Genomic DNA, 17,653 nt, shown 5'->3' with positions numbered 1-17,653 from the left:
TTCCACACTTGTGCAGAATTGATTAACTGCAAGCACACTCAACAATACCTTGAACACCATAGAGTTTAGCCAATTCCGAACCAGTTTGGGAATTATAATCTCACGATATATTTACTTAATAGAGAAAGGTTTTTTAAAAAAAAGCTAGATGTTTTCAGAATCCAACAAAAAAACTGAAAACCGATCTTAAATAAAAAAAAAAACGTGAAAAGACTCACCGGGATAAAGGCAGTTAGAGTAACGATGCAAAATATGTGGAGAATTTCCTTCCTCACAATGTGCCCGGTATCGACTTGTTAGCCAATCTGTGTGACATGTGTCTGATCACAAATGTAGCCAACAGCAGAAACCCCGCCTCCCCGCAACATCGATTGGTGCATGAAATACAATGTGGGCGCTTGATGAGCAGAGGCTGTGTGTGATTGGGCAAGGGAGCTGTCAATCAAGAGTGGATGTCACTTTCACTCGGCAACTGGTTTGAAATTGACACCGAGACAGCGCTCTCTTTAATGCAACACTTTAAAGTCCTTTTACAGAAACTCCTCAACAGTTGGGTTCATTTTCAACTCCTGTTAACCTTCCCACAACACCTATAATGCTGCAATTCCCAAACATAACTTCCAGGACTGAATGTCAAATGGATCCTTTCCTAAACAGGGAACCCACTCGAATCCGAATGGGTTACAGTTTCATAAATAGTAATTGCTGTTTTCTATATACTAATTAGGGCAGCTCCAGACACTCAAACATATTTAAACTCAGTGACTCAGTTTGATAACGTCAAGGAGTTTTTGTGTAGGTTTGAATTTTTTAAACATGCCTTTCAAATGGAGCGTATGTGGTCGACAAAAAAAATAACCCACACAGACTGTAGCGGGGGCATGAGAGCAAAATCAAACAAAATCAAACACTGCGTTTCAGTGAGGGAAGTGGAGGCTTTTTGAAAAGCCAACGCATTGCCCTAAAAAATATATAATATAACCCGGGTCTGATCTATTGACAATTATAACAACTGACAAGGGAGGGGAAAGGGGTCATGGAGATATGGGAGCCTGCCAACCAACCAGCCAGTCTGAGTCGAACCGGATTCAGGGGATTCATATCTAAATAATCCAGATCGATTTACTGAATGTTCATTGATTCCCAAATACTGACTCAACAACATTTAGAAATGAGCAATGTTTTTAATAAATGCACATTCTATCTTTCCGTGTTGATGGTATCGTTTAAAATTTATAATAAAATAATATATTTAGATGAAATGTAAAATAATCATACAGAAATATTAGCTTTAGATATTGTGCATCAGTATTAAGTACCAGCTGCCTGCTCTCATTTTCCTAGTGTCAGATGCTGATCGATTCAGATGGAAAATTCGACTAAGATATGAAGTAGTTATCAGCTAAGAGCAACAGTTTCTGGACATTCCTAGTAATGATCGCAGCCTGATATTTTATCGTGTTTTTCAACCCTATATTGTATCTGTATCTTTTTTCAGAAAGAAACAGGGTGTCTGATCAAAGCTTGTGGGTAATATAGATTCGGAAACTTCTTGCTGTAGTTAAGGGCTGTGATATCTTGGAAAATATTACCTCAGTTTGTCACCGGGTTGTGTATGTTTCCTTTCCGGTGTTTGAATTCCACCCACCCTGTTGAAGTTTTGACACCGATCAAGGATTTTAGACAAGTCGAAGCTACTGGGAAGAGATTCTCATTACTTTCGCTTTGAAAGTGTACAATATAACAGAATGTGTGGCGTTAGCCAGTTACACCGGCTCCACAACAGAGTCACACAATCAGGCGACGAGAAAACTTAACCAAAGATGTGGTGAGTTTATTGGTTTTATTATGATGATCTGTCGCCATCTGAAAAGGGGGCATTTTGCCAAAAGACACTGTCAAAATACATGTAAACCTCAAACAGATGATGTCCAGAGATATTGGAAAAATCCAGAGAACAGCAGGAATTCCATTCTGGTCTCAAAGGCAAAACTGGGTAAAATCCCAGATCCCATCTCCCAGCTCCACCGTACTGGGATCTTTTAAAGGCCACTGGTTTGAAAGCTGGATAAAAAAAGCGGGGTGGGGGATGGAGGAAAGTAAGGAGAGAGTAAGATTATGGGATGGGGAGGAGAGAGCTTTAATAAACATGTCCACCAGTGAAACTGTAGTCTGGCTTCTTAGTTTTCTACATTACAACAGTGACTACACTTCAAAATTATTTCATTGGCTGAGAAGCACTTTGAGATGTCCCTTGGTTATGAAAAGGGCTAAATAAATGCAAGCTTTTTTCTTTCATTGTCGAGATACCCATTATGTCACATGATCCATCATATTTGTGCAACTGCAAAAACATAGTAATTCACTAATTCATAATTTTGCGATTATCTAGGGTCAAAGTTGAGGGGTCAGGGTGATCACCTATTGAGGAGTGTCCAATGTATTAAATTATATTGATTTGCTAGTTCCTCTGCAATGAGTCTCCCCTACCCTTTCCCTCTTCCTGCACCCACTCCCCCATTTCCATCACAGTCTCCCTACAGTCCTGATCCTAATGGACTTGTGCAGGGAGTGAACCAGCTTAGGGGCTGCCATGTAGTATATTGTCTGTTCTCACCGTTGAACTGAATAAGCCATTTCCCTGCGACTATGTCATGGTATCATTTTTGTACTGATGCAAGGTGCTGTTATTTGATGCAATATTGCAAATCAATCTCGTTGACCAAGCTTTGGTTGCCTCTCCTTTCCTAGCTTGGTGTCCTTTTTTCCATGTGTCTATCTGTGAAATACACCTTTACATTAAAGGGAAGTTGCACTATAAGGCTGAAGGCAGGGTCTAAGTGGACTATAGCCCAGGGAAGTCAGAGCACCTCCAGGGAAGTTGTGTCACGGCACTTGAAGTGGTGTCATTTGACAAGCCAGCATTTGTTGCCCATCCCTGGTGACTCTGAGGGCACTAACAGTCTGCCATGTTGTGCAGAAATGGAATCACATGTAGTCCAGCCCAGGTAGTGAATCACAGGCTCCCTTCCTGAAGAATTCTGGTGAATTAGTTGGGCTTTTGTGACTCTCCCGCAGTTTTCATGGTCATTTGTTCTGGTGCCAGCCCACAAATAACTAGATATATTGAATCAATTTCTCAACTTACTATGGTGGCATTTGAACTCTGACGTTATCTTGCCACTCCAGCACTTTAACCATTAAACTACTGCACTTAATACTAAATGTTTCTGTTCTTAGGATAGAGCACTTGCCGTACTAACATTAATGATTAACTGGTCAGTGAGCAGAGTGCTATGCATGTGCCTGTCAGAATAATAGCATCCTTTGCAAAGATCTAGATCTGTGCCAGGCTGGCAAGTTCACCAACTATTACTGATAAGAGCAAGTGCAAGCTTAATTCCTCTATTATTCTTTAATTAAGCCTATACTTGTATTCACCTTTGCTAATGAAAATAACTGACAACAAACCAGCCATGTAGAATCATAAAATGGTTACAGCACAGAAGGAGGAAATTTGGTCCATCAAACCATCCATCTCTGGAAGAACAACTTAGCTAGTCCTACTCCCTTGCTCTTTCCCTGTAGGCCCGCAATTTTTTTCCCTTCAGCTGCTTATTAATTAATTAATTTGATCCAATTTGAAATCATGTAATATCAGCACTGCAGCTGGAAGTGGCTGCTTCATATGCATCCCCCACTTTGTGTATTAAGAAGGAAATCAAAGGATCTAGGGGGTCGGGCGGGAAAGCTGAATTGATGTAAAAGATCAGCTATGAAGTTATTAAATGGTACAGCAGGTTCAGAGGCTGCACCTATTTCTTATATTTCTTATGTCAACTGTTAGACAAAACAGCCCTAAAGACCGCTTTGAACATAAATTAAAGGTATGCGGCAAGTGCACTGTTTAAAAAAACAATTTCGACATTTCAAAAGGGATATTTAACCTCTTGAATTAATTTAATACTTTTAAACGCAAGCAACATTTAACCTGCTGTAAAATGAGACCACGACATTGTTTTCGACGGAAATTTTAAAAAAAACACAGAGCAAAGATTTAAGGGTTGTGTCTATCTTCTAAAAATATCATAAATCTCTGGTATTATTGTCTTATACTATTTTGCATTGATTTTTAAGTATATTTAATTTGGAAGTAATTAAATACTGTGTAAGTGTGGAAACAAAAGCAAACCAAATTGCACAGGTAAGACATCAAGCTGCTCACACTGATATAAACAACTCATATACATGGAAATGTTTATTAAAGTCTATTTACACAGTGTTTATACTTCGCAACCTCTATAACCTGCCTACCAATTGATGGATTAGAAAATGTTTTATTCTCTGCTGCTAATGTACATGGCCTTTTCCAAGTGAAAAAGACTTACATGACTCATTTATCCCTCTGGGACTTATGAATTACATTTTCTTGCAGACACAAAAAATACTTTTTCTACTTCATATATTCTATATTCATAATGTACTGGTGGCCTTGAATTATGGAAATAATAAAAATAATTATTCCACAGCAGTGATCCTGTAATAAGGCAATTATGTCACCACTTGAGGGTTTAATTCTCTCTCTGCATTATTTTTCTCTGTTAATGTGTCTATATGTTAAATTGTTGTCTGTGCTATTTTAACACAGTTGCTGGTTTTTCTGTACTAATTAATGTGCTTCTCTGCTTCCCCAAATTCCTTCTATTTTTCCATTTAACAATAGAATTAAGGACTGAAGGTGCGACTTCAGAATGGGGATAGAATTACCTCGGAGTTACTGGTGTAATTAACCCCTGCCCTGTGACCCTGCTAAATCAGGAGGCTATACATGGTCTTGACTCCCCATGTGCAATGTCACAGAAGATTGCTATTATTGTGAGGTTGTGAGCAACAGTTTCATTGCCTGGTAAAATTCTTATTTTCAGCAGTGAAATTAAGAGCATCAATTCTCCACTTTTATTATGCTTTAATGTAGTGAGACATCCCAAGATATTTTGGAGAAGAGGGGAAATTGGTCATCAAACAGAAATTGGGAGAAATGTTAGGTGGAGGGGATTGAAAGTGAGATTGGGCACGTGAGCTTACAAAAGCTTCGTCTTTGTAGTAGTTGTTGTTGCTGGAGCATTCCTTGATTTTCTACAAGCATTGGCTGAAATCATTAACCACACCTGCACAAGGAGATTTTAACTTCTGAACAATGCGGCATTCCCTTAGGTTCTGCACTACAGTGTCAGATTCGATGATGTGTTAGAGATCACATGGTTTGAACCCACAAATTTACAACTCAAAGGCAAGAGTACAAATATCGGAGCCAGCATGATGTTTCTTGCTGCTATATTCCAGCATAGGCACCAGTTTTAGTCAATATTAGATATTCTGACTTGGTTTGTTAAAGTAAGATGGAGGTTACTGGGGAGCTAGCAAGATGTATTATCATTGGTTTTTGCTATTTTTCTAGTTATCTACATGGCCATGTATCTGAAGTACCCACACCTAATGTAGAAAACTAACAAAAAACAATCAACAGCTTCAAAAAAGCTGATACAGCCCCCAAATATTTGACAACTCATGAATATGCCTGATTATAAGCCAATGGCATGTGAAAACTACTAATTACTTTGGCTTGTAACTTAACCTGTACCCAACATTCCTGGAGGTACATTGGAGCAAAAAGCACATGAAAGCCTGAAAAGGAAATATAAATATCGAAGGCACAATATTTTTTTAATGGGGAATATTCATCGCCCAGAACATTTCTTCCAATATTTTGGAATCTATAATGAACATGAACATTGCCTTTTATCATCTAAAAAGTGATATTTACTCAATTTTATTGAAAACTTCTCTTTATTTGCCCTTGTAAGAATGAATTACTTTTCTTTATAGTTTCAAGTTGCTTCCTCTCTGTGATCTATTATTGGGAAAAAAAGTTTTAGTTGGTTTTAATTTTTAAAAAGTCTAATATTAAACAAAGGATCAGAACCTTGTTTTATTGATCCTGGGATCATTTTAGTGAGGGCGGTAGGCAACACATTTAGTATTGTGCACACTACTTCCAAATATGCCCCTCCTCCCCTCCCACAACATCACAAAATGTGCCAACTGGTAATGCATTCCGAGGAGGGTCAGTGGTCATTTTACCTGGAAAATGTTGAATATATTTTTTTTGAACTGGAGCATTCTGCTTAATCCTAAGCATTCTTATAACTCATGATTTAAAAATTGTTTATTTACAAAAAGGTAAAAACCAAGTGGTTTCCAACACACCAAAAGCAACTCCAACAGCCAACCTTCCATGTCTTTGGTCCTCTGCTCAGTTCATAGAGACACCCATTCTTGGAGACACTGTAAACCCTTCAATTCCTCATTCTGTTCACTCATTTTTTTTGTTATTTTCTTCCCCCTCTAACCTGTTCAGTTCACATTGATACTATTGTGCTTCTTCATAAAATCACTTGCCATTCTTCTTTCCTTCCAACCCAGTTCTAGCTGTTCAACCCAATTCTTCCCCACCAAATCCGAGCTAGCACTCTTTTCTCCTTCAACACCCTCAGCTGGTGCTAGCATTCTCCTTCCCAACCCCGTACGTTAATGTTGGCATTCTTGCCCTACCCCGACTTCAGTTAAAATCGGCTGTTAATTTATGTAATGGAATTATTAAAACCTACAGCACAGGAGGAGGCTATTGGACCCATTGTGCCTGTGTCGGCTCTTTGAAAGAGCAGTTGTGTTTAGTCCCATATCCCCGCTTTTTGTCCACAACCCCGTAAGTTCCTTATCCTCAAGTCCCTGTCTAACTTCCTTTCAAAATTATTTATTGAATCAGCTCCCACCACCTTTTCAGCTAGTGTTTCAGATCCTGAGAACTCTCTGAGAGAAAAAAAAACTTCTCCTCTTCTCCCCTCGAGATCTGTTTCCAATCATTTTGAATGCATAACCTCTAGTTATTGACCCACTTGCCAGAGGAAATGTTTTTTCTATCAAAACCTCTCATCATCTTGAAAAAACTCTATTCGGCAACCTCTTAACCTTCTCTGTTCCGAGGAGTACAGCCCTTACCTTTCCAGCCTCTCCGCATAACTGAAGTCCCTCATCCCTGTTAACATCCTGGTAAACCTCTTCTGTACCCTTTATAAGGCCTTTACAATGTTCCTGAAGTGTGAAACTCAGAATTATCCCCAATACTCCAGCTGAGGCCTAATTAGTGATTTATAAAATTCTCGCATGATCTCCTTGCCTTTATATTCCATTCCTCTATTTATAAACACAAGTGACCAATTTGCTTTTTTAGCCACCTTATCAACTTGACCTGTAACTTTGCGGATTTGTCTATCTGAACAGCAAGGTTTGTCAGCTTATCTATATTTTTCAATATTGTGCCATTTATGGTCTGCTGCCTTTCCATGTGAGTCCTTCCAAAAAAGCATCACTTCACATTTCTCTGCATTGAATTCCATCTGCCATGTTTCTGCTCATTTCACTATCTTGTCTATGTAACTACCCTCATCATCATCTACTACTTTGCCAAATTTCGTATCATCTGCAAACTTTATAATGTTCCTATTTCTTGTGTTCTTATGCTGCCCCCCCACACCCAGGTCTGGAAGCGAGTGGTCCTGGCGGTACCCAAACTGAGCATCGGTGACCAGGTAAGATCTCTAACTTTTTCCAGTTCTGACAAAAGGTCATCAACCTGAAACTATGGGTGGGATCTTCCTGATTCTGTGGGGATGAGCTTGGAGGCGGGACCGGGAGTAAAATGAGAGAATCTCGCATCAGGGAAGCTCCTGGACGCGTTTCCACCTCTGAGCAATCTTGCCGGAGGCAGGGTCAGACCGGCACTGGCTGGGTGGACAATTAGGATCAATTGTGCTCATTTGGGGAGTAATTGGTGACACCACGGGGATCTCCCCGATGGCGGACCAGCCCCCTGCTAAGGTCAAAGCCCAGTGGCAGGCTGAAGGGCCATCAGCGGCTCCTTTAAATCCCCCTAGCCTGGAGCCACGGTGCCAGAGGGTACAGCTGCGGCCGCGGGCCATCCTGTGGAGGGGCTGCCCTGCCACAATGATGTCCTGGTCGCTGTGGTCACACACTGGTTTGAAAATTTCTAAAGTCTTCAGCGGGCACGTCCAACCTGAGGTTGCACCTACATTAGCAGTGCCACCTCTCCTAGGGGGGGCTGCTGCCCACCTAAAGCATCTGGCACTCTGATTGGCCCTTCCGCCTGCACAGCCCACCCACCGTCCTTCATTGGATGGAGAACACGGAGGTAGCCTGTTAATTGGCTGCCTCCAGGAAGATTGTGCAGGTGGGCGGACTTCGGACACCATCGGGAATGGGACCTGGAAATGGTCCCGACTCCCGAGAAATCTTCTAAGAGCAGAAGATTCTGGCCGTTAATTGTTTTTCTCTCCATAGATGCTGCCAGACCTGCTGAGTATTTCCAGAATTTTCTGTTTTTAGTTCAGATTTTCACCATCTGCAGTATTTTGCTTTTGAACAATTTAGTAAAACAAACTAACAAATTAGAACATGCCTGTTACGCACCAATCCATTCGCTCCACAGCAGTGACTTCATTTTTGATTTTTTTTCCTCAAATCTCTGCATTCAGCTTGAGTTCTGATTCCAACATATCTCCACTTTCTCTGACTCTCACGCAGATTCCTCTGAGGCTCGTTCTCTATACTCTCCCATCTCTCACTGGTTCCCCCCAGGTTCACTTTCTCTGCTGTCTCTGACTCTTTACCACTTTCACCAATTATCTCCGCCCTCACTGACTCTATCGCCGGTTCTCCCGCTTTTATCTGTTGTCCTCACACACTGTTTCCCCTCAGACTTGTTTTCACCACTCTCGCTAATATATTAGATAGTAAATCTGACACCCACAAATTGCCTGTAATGGCTTTATTGCCAGCAATGCATGTACAGAAAGAGAATAATTGCTTCAATCCAGAAAGAGAAATAATGTGGTTTCAGCATGCTCTTGAGTCTGTTCCAACAAGCTATGTCTATCCTAACTGTATTTATACTTAACTTGTTAACTGCATCATTGAGCTGTCCTTGCTTAATCCTGACTACAGAATATTGTGCCTTGCTTTAACTACAATCCTAAAGCTTCTTGTTATCAGGCATAGATACTGCCTGTTTTATTTCAGTTTTCCATATGAAGACCATCTATTTACACAATCCCTTTGTCATGCCCAGTAAAGACACATCATATTCCCAACCTTTAAGATATGAACTATATTCAATGTGGATTCTTTGAAATTGACTTTTCCTTTAAAAAAAAAGTGTACAATGTGCTGCAAATATGGCCACTGAAGGTCAGATGACCTGGCTTGTGTATTCAAAAATGGCCTCACTGTCTTGAAAAGAAAAAAGGATACATTCCAGACTAAAAGGTGTCGACTACACCCATCCTGAAACCATCAAGGGACATTCCTGAATTGAGTGGGTTTCTTCTGAGACAAAGAAGGTGTGAAGTATCCACATCATAACAGAATGGTACCCATCCGGACGTCAATAGATCAACACCGCTTCCGTATCTTGATTATGTGATCACACCAGGGGAGAAGGCCATGTATGAACTGACAGAAATGTTAATGTGATGGATTTTGATCTTAAAAGGTAGCCCTCTGGAGAGAGAGGAGCGATCACAACAACCACAGAAAGCAGTCCAGCAAGAAACTGTGGAACAAGATCCAGCCAAAACATGGAAGAATCCTGCTGCTAATTCTGCACTTCAACTTGCTGTAGCAGAGAATTGAAAGTGACCACCATTTCCAGTCTGAAATCTTAACCACCAGAAATCTACAACGCCTCAACAAGTTCAAGACTACAAACACCCAGGCCTGCACTTTTAAAAGAGACTGTCCTCCTTAGAAGATTCAACTGGTTTACCGTGAACCACAAACACCTACCTCACTTTAAACCACTTACCCTTTTCATCTTTATCTATCTATTCTTGCATTTGCCTGTGTGAGCGAATGTGTGCATGAGTGAGGCTGCAACCATTTCGGGAATTGTGTAAAAATAGTTATCTTTTGTTTAACCTACAAGAAAAGCTGTCATTTGTCTGTTTACTAGACTCTAAAAGCACTCAGGGGCTAACTCATCATTTTAAACAAAACATGATTGCGGTCAGTTGGGAGGTGAACAGTGGGAACCACCCAGACCTCTTTCCACCTGTCCATAACACCTTCTAAACCATCATAGGAGACATGAGCAAGGATGCTAGGTTATTTCATTTTCCTAAAAGTTACATGAAAGCAGTCATCAGCTCAATAGTCTTAATGAATACATAGCAGTATAAGGTCTGTATATAAATATATATACACACATCCATTTATGGTCATGTCATCCCAGCTAGCTGCACTGCACTCTGAGTTCCATAGTGTGACAAAAGCCCCACATGCCAAATGGAAATATTAACTTCATTGTGTGGAACATTGCCTGAGACTTTTACTGGAAATTGTTACAAATAACTTTTAAAACAGAACAAGTAGCCAAGATGGCCACACACAATTTGCATATGAAAAAAACCAAATGATCAGACTCGAGACAGATGGGATTCACTCAGCCTAGTCAGAACAATGGGGCACTCTCTGATTCACTTAGCTGAGGATAGCTTTATCAATGTGGTCGTCAAAAGCCATCGACACCCATTGACTTTGAAAGAGCCAAACCCCTCCACCAAGTATGTCTGAACAGCTTGAGTGGAGAGCCTTGAATTTCAGAGACCATTCTAGAAGATTTTGATTCAAACACAAAGAGGTGGTCATATCACATGACTGCTCGGGCCACTCTGAAGAATTGTGAGTGGTGACTCAGAAGGCAGACAGTAACTGAGATCCAGCAAGGGAACATCTCTCTCAACCCTCTCTCCCTCTCTCCAGTAAAGTCCCAGAGAAGCCTTGGCTGCAACTGCTGGGGCCTCAACCTTTTACAATTTATATCAATGACTTAGATCAGGGGAACAATGGCACGGTAGCTAAATTTTCAGATGACACAAAGATATGTTGCAAAGAGGACATAAGGAGCTTGATAGGTTGAGTGAATGGGCAAAAATCTGGCAGATGGTGTATAATGTGGGAAAATGTGAAATTGTTCACTTTGGCAGGAAGTATAAAAAAGCAGAGTATTACTTAAACAGAGAACAACTGCAGAACTCTGAAGTGCAGAGGGATCTAGATGTTCTAGTGCAGGAGTCACAAAAGGTTAGTATGTAGGTACAGAAAGTAATTAAGAAGGCTAATGGAATGCTATCCTTTAGTACGAGAGGAATTGGAAATAAAAGTAAAGATGTTATGCTTCAGTTATATAGGGCATTGGTGAGACCACATCTCAAATACTGTGTGCAGGTTTGGTCTCCTTAATAAAGGATATGAATGTGTTGGAGGCGGTTCAGAGGAGGTTTACTAGATTGATATCTGGAATGAGCGGGTTGCCTTATGAGGAAAGATTGGACAGACTGGGCTTGTTTTCACTGGAGTTTAGAAGAATGAGGGGAGATTTGATTGAAGTTTATAAGATTCTGAATGGTCTTGACGAGGTGGATGTGGAAAGGATGGGGGAGTCCAGAACTAGGGGTTTTAAAATTAGGGGTCACCCTTTTAGGACAGAGATGAGGAGAAATTTTTTCTCTCAGAGGGTTGTGTGACTTTGGAACTCTCTGCCTCAGAAGGTGGTGGAGACGGGGTCATTGAATATTTTAAGGTGGGGGTAGATAGATTCTTGTTAGGCAAGGGAATCAAAGGTTATCGGGGGGTAGATGAGAGTGTGGAATTCGAGACACACTGATCAGCAATGATCTTATTGAATGGCGGAGCAGGCTAGAGGGGCTGAATGGCCTACTTCTGCTCCTAATTCGTATGTTCGTACATACTAAGCCTCAAACCTACAGGCCAGCACAGCCAGCAACTAGGGACACAGATAAAGCCCCTCTTCTGCCTTCTGGAACCTGAGAAGCAAGCCTGAACCATACACGTGGCCCAACGAAGACTTCAGGATTACAATTCCAACTAAAGACACTGAGACTACTGAACTGTATTTAAATTCCATTTTCATTACAGACTATACTCCAATCTCACAACTCTGTTTTTCCCTCTGTATGGCTTTTGTGTGAATGTGGGCGTGGATGCGTTGCGTATTTTAGTAATTTTTAATCGGTTTAGAGTGATAAGGTTAATAAACCTACATCTTTCTCGTTTAAACTCAAGAAAACCTGTCTGATTGGTTCATTTGCAATTATATTAGAGGAACGGAGCAAGTGCTGACTGAGGTGGTAAGTTAAAAAGATAAATTCTGTTGTGGTCAAACCAGAGAAGGGGCGAAAGGGGAGCCTGAGACCCCTTCCTCACCTGGCCATAACAATAGTTTCAATATTCTGGGAAATCTTTCAGCCACTTTCAATATAACATCAAGGAACAACAGCAAATAGGATTGCCCCAATAAAGAACAATGGGGGCCTATTTTCCACAAATTAAATAACAAGAAACATTGCTTCCATTTAGCCTATTGAAATGTGGCTGTGGTCGATAATATCAAGAGCAATAGCAAGCTAAATGAATTTAAGGCAACGATCCAAGTGAAGATCTTTGAAGATGTGAATAAATATGGATTATGATCCTTTAATCCCCTTTGGGTATTAATTTTTATTTATAATCTACATGTATAATTAGAACTGTTGGCCTGCTCTGCTTCCTTTGGGCTGCGTCAGCGATTGTTTGTTTTCTGTAACAAACTGAAGTGCAAAAGAGGCTAGAAAGTAACAGGTGGTGATAGTTTCTTTTGCAGTAAAAAGACTTGAATTTATATAGCACCTTTCATGACCTCAGGATGTCTCAAAATGCTTTATAGCCAATTAAGTTCTTTTGAAGTGTGGTCACAGTTGTAATTTAGGGAATGTGAGACTCCCATCAAGGTGTTGGACATGTTGGAGAATTATGAGTTAATAATCAAACTGAACTGTATAACTATTACTGGTCATGAAGCAAGAGGCTTTCTAGGGGGAACAGTGGGATGCCTATGAGTGAGAGGGGGTGGGTGCTGTTCCACTCCAGATGTTTCTTATCATCTGCAAGGAATGTCTGTGCAAGGAGATACGTGACCAGAACAATGTCGACCATGAGCAATTAATGTACAACTTTAGTGATTAGTGGAATAAACATAGGAAGTGGGATCAATTAACCATAATATAGAATGATGTTTGTTATAATTTAGGTAAATTATCTGTCCTGGGGAAGGTCTGGAGAACAGATAAATTGTGGTGAACACACAGGATATAAGAATGGAGATTTTGCAGGGTTAGTCGGAGAGCTGAAGAGGGAGAGAAACCCAATGCTACCCTATATAGTCTCCTATGCTATATGAAGAAAGTCTGTTCCATATGCTCAACTATGCTTGAATGTCTTCCTTGAAATGTGTTACTGTGAACCACAGAAAGAAGGAAGTTGACTCAACACAAGGCTCCACAAGCTGCAATGAAATAAATGACCAATTAGTCTGATATAGGTGTTGGTTGAGGAATAAATATTAGCCGGGACACTGGGAGAACTCCACTGCTGTTCTTCAAATAGTGTGATGAGAGCTTCTGTACCCATCTGAGAGGTAGCACCTCCATCAGTGCAGTGCATCTTCAATACTGTATTACAGTGGAGAGAGTTTGAACCCATGACCTTCTGAGTCAGAGTTAAGAGTACTGTTGTTGAGCCAAGGCTGTTGTAGGGTCAAGTCAAAATACTGCTTTCTTTGGTGGCCCAATTCTGCCATCCATTGGCCTTACGTATATAAAGAGCAAGAGGGTAACCAGGGAAAGGGTTGGCCCACTCAAGGACAGAGATGGGAATCTATGTGTGGAACCAGAGGAAATGGGCGAGGTGCTAACTGAGTACTTTGCATCAGTATTCACCAAAGAGAAGGACTTGGTGGATGATGAGCCTAGGGAAGGGAGTGCAGATAGTCTCAGTCATCTCTATCAAAAAGGAGGAGGTGTTGGATGTCTTGCAAAGCATTAAGGTAGATAAGTCCCCAGGGCCTGATGGGATCTACCCTAGAATACTGAGGGAGGCAAGGGAAGAAATTGCTGGGGCCTTGACAGAAATCTTTGCATCCTCATTGGCTACAGGTGAGGTTCCAGAGGACTGGAGAATAGCCAATGTTGTGCCTTTGTTTAAGAAGGGTGGCAAGGATAATCCAGGAAATTATAGGCCGGTGAGCCTTACGTCAGTGGTAGGGAAACTATTAGAGAGGATTATTCGGGACAGGATTTACTCCCATTTGGAAACAAACGAACTTATTAGCAAGGGACAGCATGGTTTTGTGAAGGGGAGGTCGTGTCTTACTAATTTGATTGAGTTTTTTGAGGAAGTGACGAAGATGATTGATGAAGGAAGGGCAGTGGATGTTATCTACATGGACTTTAGTAAAGCCTTTGACAAGGTCCCGCATGGCAGACTGGTACAAAAGGTGAAGTCACACGGGATCAGAGGTGAGCTGGCAAGATGGATACAGAACTGGCTCGGTCATAGAAGACAGAGGATATCAGTGGATGGGTGTTTTTCTGAATGGAGGGATGTGACCAGTGGTGTTCCACAGGGATCAGTGCTGGGACCTTTGCTGTTTGTAGTATATATAAATGATTTGGAGGAAAATGTAGCCAGTCTGATTAGTAAGTTTGCGGACGACACAAAGGTTGGTGGAGTTGCGGATAATGATGAGGATTGTCAGAGGATACAGCAGGATATAGATCGGTTGGAGACTTGGGCGGAGAAATGGCAGATGGAGTTTAATCCGGACAAATGTGAGGTAATGCATTTTGGAAGGTCTAATGCAGGTGGGAGGTATACAGTAAATGGCAGAACCCTTAGGAGTATTGATAGGCAGAGAGATCTGGGCGTACAGGTCCACAGGTCACTGAAAGTGGCAACGCAGGTGGATAAGGTAGTCAAGAAGGCATATGGCATGCTTGCCTTCATCGGTCGGGGCATAGAGTCTAAAAATTGGCAAATCATGTTGCAGCTGTACAGAACCTTAGTTAGGCCACACTTAGAATATTGTGTGCAATTCTGGTCGCCACACTACCAGAAGGACGTGGAGGCTTTGGAGAGGGTACAGAGGAGGTTTACCAGGATGTTGCCTGGTCTGGAGGGCATTAGCTATGAGGAGAGGTTGGAAAAACTCGGATTGTTTTCACTGGAACGATGGAGGGGCGACATGATTGAGGTTTACAAAGTTATGAGCGGCATGGACAGAGTGGATAGTCAGAAGCTTTCTCCCAGGGTGGAAGAGTCAGTTACTAGGGGACATAAGTTTAAGGTGCGAGGGGCAAAGTTTAGAGGGGATGTGCGAGGCAAGTTTTTTACACAGAGGGTGGTGAGTGCCTGGAACTTGCTGCCAGGGGAGGTGGTGGAAGCAGATACGATAGCGAAATTCAAGAAACATCTTGACAAATATATGAATAGGATGGGAATAGAGGGATATGGGCCCCGGAAGTGCAGAAGGTGTTAGTTTAGGCAGGCATCAAGATCAATGCAGGCTTGGAGGGCCGAATGGCCTGTTCCTGTGCTGTACTGTTCTTTGTTCTTTGTTCTATGTCACCCATTTCTATTTACTCCCAATAAAAGGAAGAATAATGGCCTGGATTTCACGGTCAGTGAAGCAACTGAACCCAACAATGACCTTGAAGAAAGCTGCCCATAAAGATCTTAGCAACCTCTGTGGAGTGGATTTCCCCTTTCCCGACGTCAGTTTGAATATGGCGGCAAGTTAAGGAGATCACCAGATGTCCAGCAGCAGTCATGTCATCAAGCAGGGTAAGCAGCTAACCATATTGAAGTATACTCACAGACAGCAAATCAGGGAATTAAAAGCACTGAATGCCTTGACTTTTGATTTGCTAAGTAATATTTTAAACATTCCAGTGTGATAGTTGGCCTGCATGCATGCATCAGCCACCTTCCATTGCCATGGCTGAGTACTCAACGCAGCAGTGATTGTAGCTTTTAGTTAAGCAGCAAAGAATTTGGGCTCCACGGTTCAGCACCAAAAATTCAAATGTTAGAGTTCACCCTCAAAGGTAGCACAAAGAGTGAATATTTACAGAGCTTCTAAATGGTTAGACCAAAATTGTTTCTCAAATGTCTCCAAGCCTTAATTTGTAGCAATTTAAATTTGTCAACATGAATAATCCAATAGTTATATCTCGCCTGACCATCTCAAGTATGGCTTTCCATGTATTAATCCATCATTATCCCAGACAGCAGAAAAAGAACTCCAACTCCTGCTACCACCAATTGTTTCCATTATTCTCTCTCCTGCATACCCTCCATCCTCATTTTAGACATTCAATGGAAGGAATGCATATCCTGGAATGTGTTGTTACCTCTCAACTATAGTCCAACCTCTCCCAACTGTTTCAGAACCTCCCATCTGGCAGCTGCGCCGCACATAACACAAAGACTCTGTTGGACGGCTCAGAGGCTCAGTGAGTGCAAGAGGGGACTTAAGACTGGAGAAAGTTGCAAAGTTAGGTAAGATGAGGGTGTGGAGGGATTTGAAGTGAAAGGCAAGGAGTTTAATTTGATTCATTGGCAGACCAGCACTAAAGGTAGGCCAGCAAGGATGGTGGTGATGTGAGAGTGGGCTGAGTGTGGGACAATGCATGGGAAGTTGAGTTTTGGATGATTTGCAGTTTATGGAAAGGAGAAGTAGGGAAGTTGACAAAAATGGTTTTGCTTAAGTGGAGAAGGTTTGGATAAAGGATTAACAAATGCAATGGGGTCAAGTTTCATCTTCCCCACTTGGAGAAATGAAAATCAGGGGGTTCTCTAACGGGTGGGTGATCTAAACTGTGAAGGTGAAAATGACCCCCGATGTTAACCTTCAAATGGACTCTCCCACTTGCCACATCCAGAGTTATGTAATGTAGGTATACTGCTCGAAATTGATCTGAGATTTCTTCCTACACGTGTTCTATTACTAAGATTATTTCCTTCTGCCTTCCTGATATAGTTTACCTCTATCCTATCTCTTCCTCACTGAAACCTTTTACAAAATACAACTCATTTAGATTGCATCTTAACGACAGCCTAAAGTTACACAATCCTTTGATGAGTTTGGGCCGAGCTCTACTTGTATCCCAGTGAAATGACTTTACCATTCTTGCCCTTGTTTTTAAATCATTCTGTTGCTTTTCGATACCCTACTCCATGCTCTTCTCCAGCAGTGCATTCTCACATGCACCTTCTGCTCCTCCGACACCAGTTTATTCCTGGCTTCCAGCTTTTTTTTCTCAGCCGTTCCTTTGCATGTTGACCCTGACCTCTGGAGCTACCTCTTTCACACCCTCTGAATTACCACCTCAGTTCTTAATTTCAAAACTTCTAAAAAAAAAACCCTTCTATTCAACTGGCCTTTTGGGAAATTTTAATTTCCCTCTCTTCCTCCTTCTCCGCATCAATTGCTTTCCAGAAGGTTGTGAAGTGCTTTGAGATTTATTTCTGTATGTGAGGAAATGATATACAAATATAACTGTAACTTGCATCAGAAAGTCCCACTGAGTCAAATTAAAGTTACCTTTCGTAAGCAAATACATTTCACTTGTTTTCCACAGAATTAAAATTTCCATTTGATTTTTTTCCAGCTGTTTATAAA

At 41.4% G+C, this 17,653-nt stretch overlaps 1 protein-coding gene and 1 long non-coding RNA gene across 3 annotated transcripts in view; one reads left to right on the top strand and one right to left on the bottom strand.

The window, feature by feature from the left end:
* The window catches only part of prkcq (protein kinase C, theta), a 207,429-nt gene that overhangs the window by 161,356 nt on the left and 28,420 nt on the right, over positions 1–17,653 (bottom strand). Inside the window, exon 1 of one of the 2 annotated variants that reach the window (XM_068059525.1) lies at positions 219–302. The exons of the other annotated variant lie outside the window; for it this stretch is intronic. The gene's annotated coding sequence lies outside the window, so the exon portion shown is untranslated. Of the gene's footprint in view, positions 1–218; positions 303–17,653 lie in introns of those variants that run through there. 2 annotated transcript variants of the gene reach the window in all.
* LOC137385042 (uncharacterized) lies at positions 1,696–15,695 on the top strand. Its single transcript, XR_010977723.1, has 3 exons — positions 1,696–1,828; positions 7,599–7,649; positions 15,625–15,695. It is a non-coding gene; the product is annotated as an uncharacterized lncRNA (long non-coding RNA).

This window comes from Heterodontus francisci, chromosome 27 (assembly GCF_036365525.1).
Source record: "Heterodontus francisci isolate sHetFra1 chromosome 27, sHetFra1.hap1, whole genome shotgun sequence".
Taxonomy (NCBI): domain Eukaryota; kingdom Metazoa; phylum Chordata; class Chondrichthyes; order Heterodontiformes; family Heterodontidae; genus Heterodontus; species Heterodontus francisci.
Note: the sequence above shows the minus strand (reverse complement) of the source record. Positions and strands in the feature narration are given on the sequence as shown.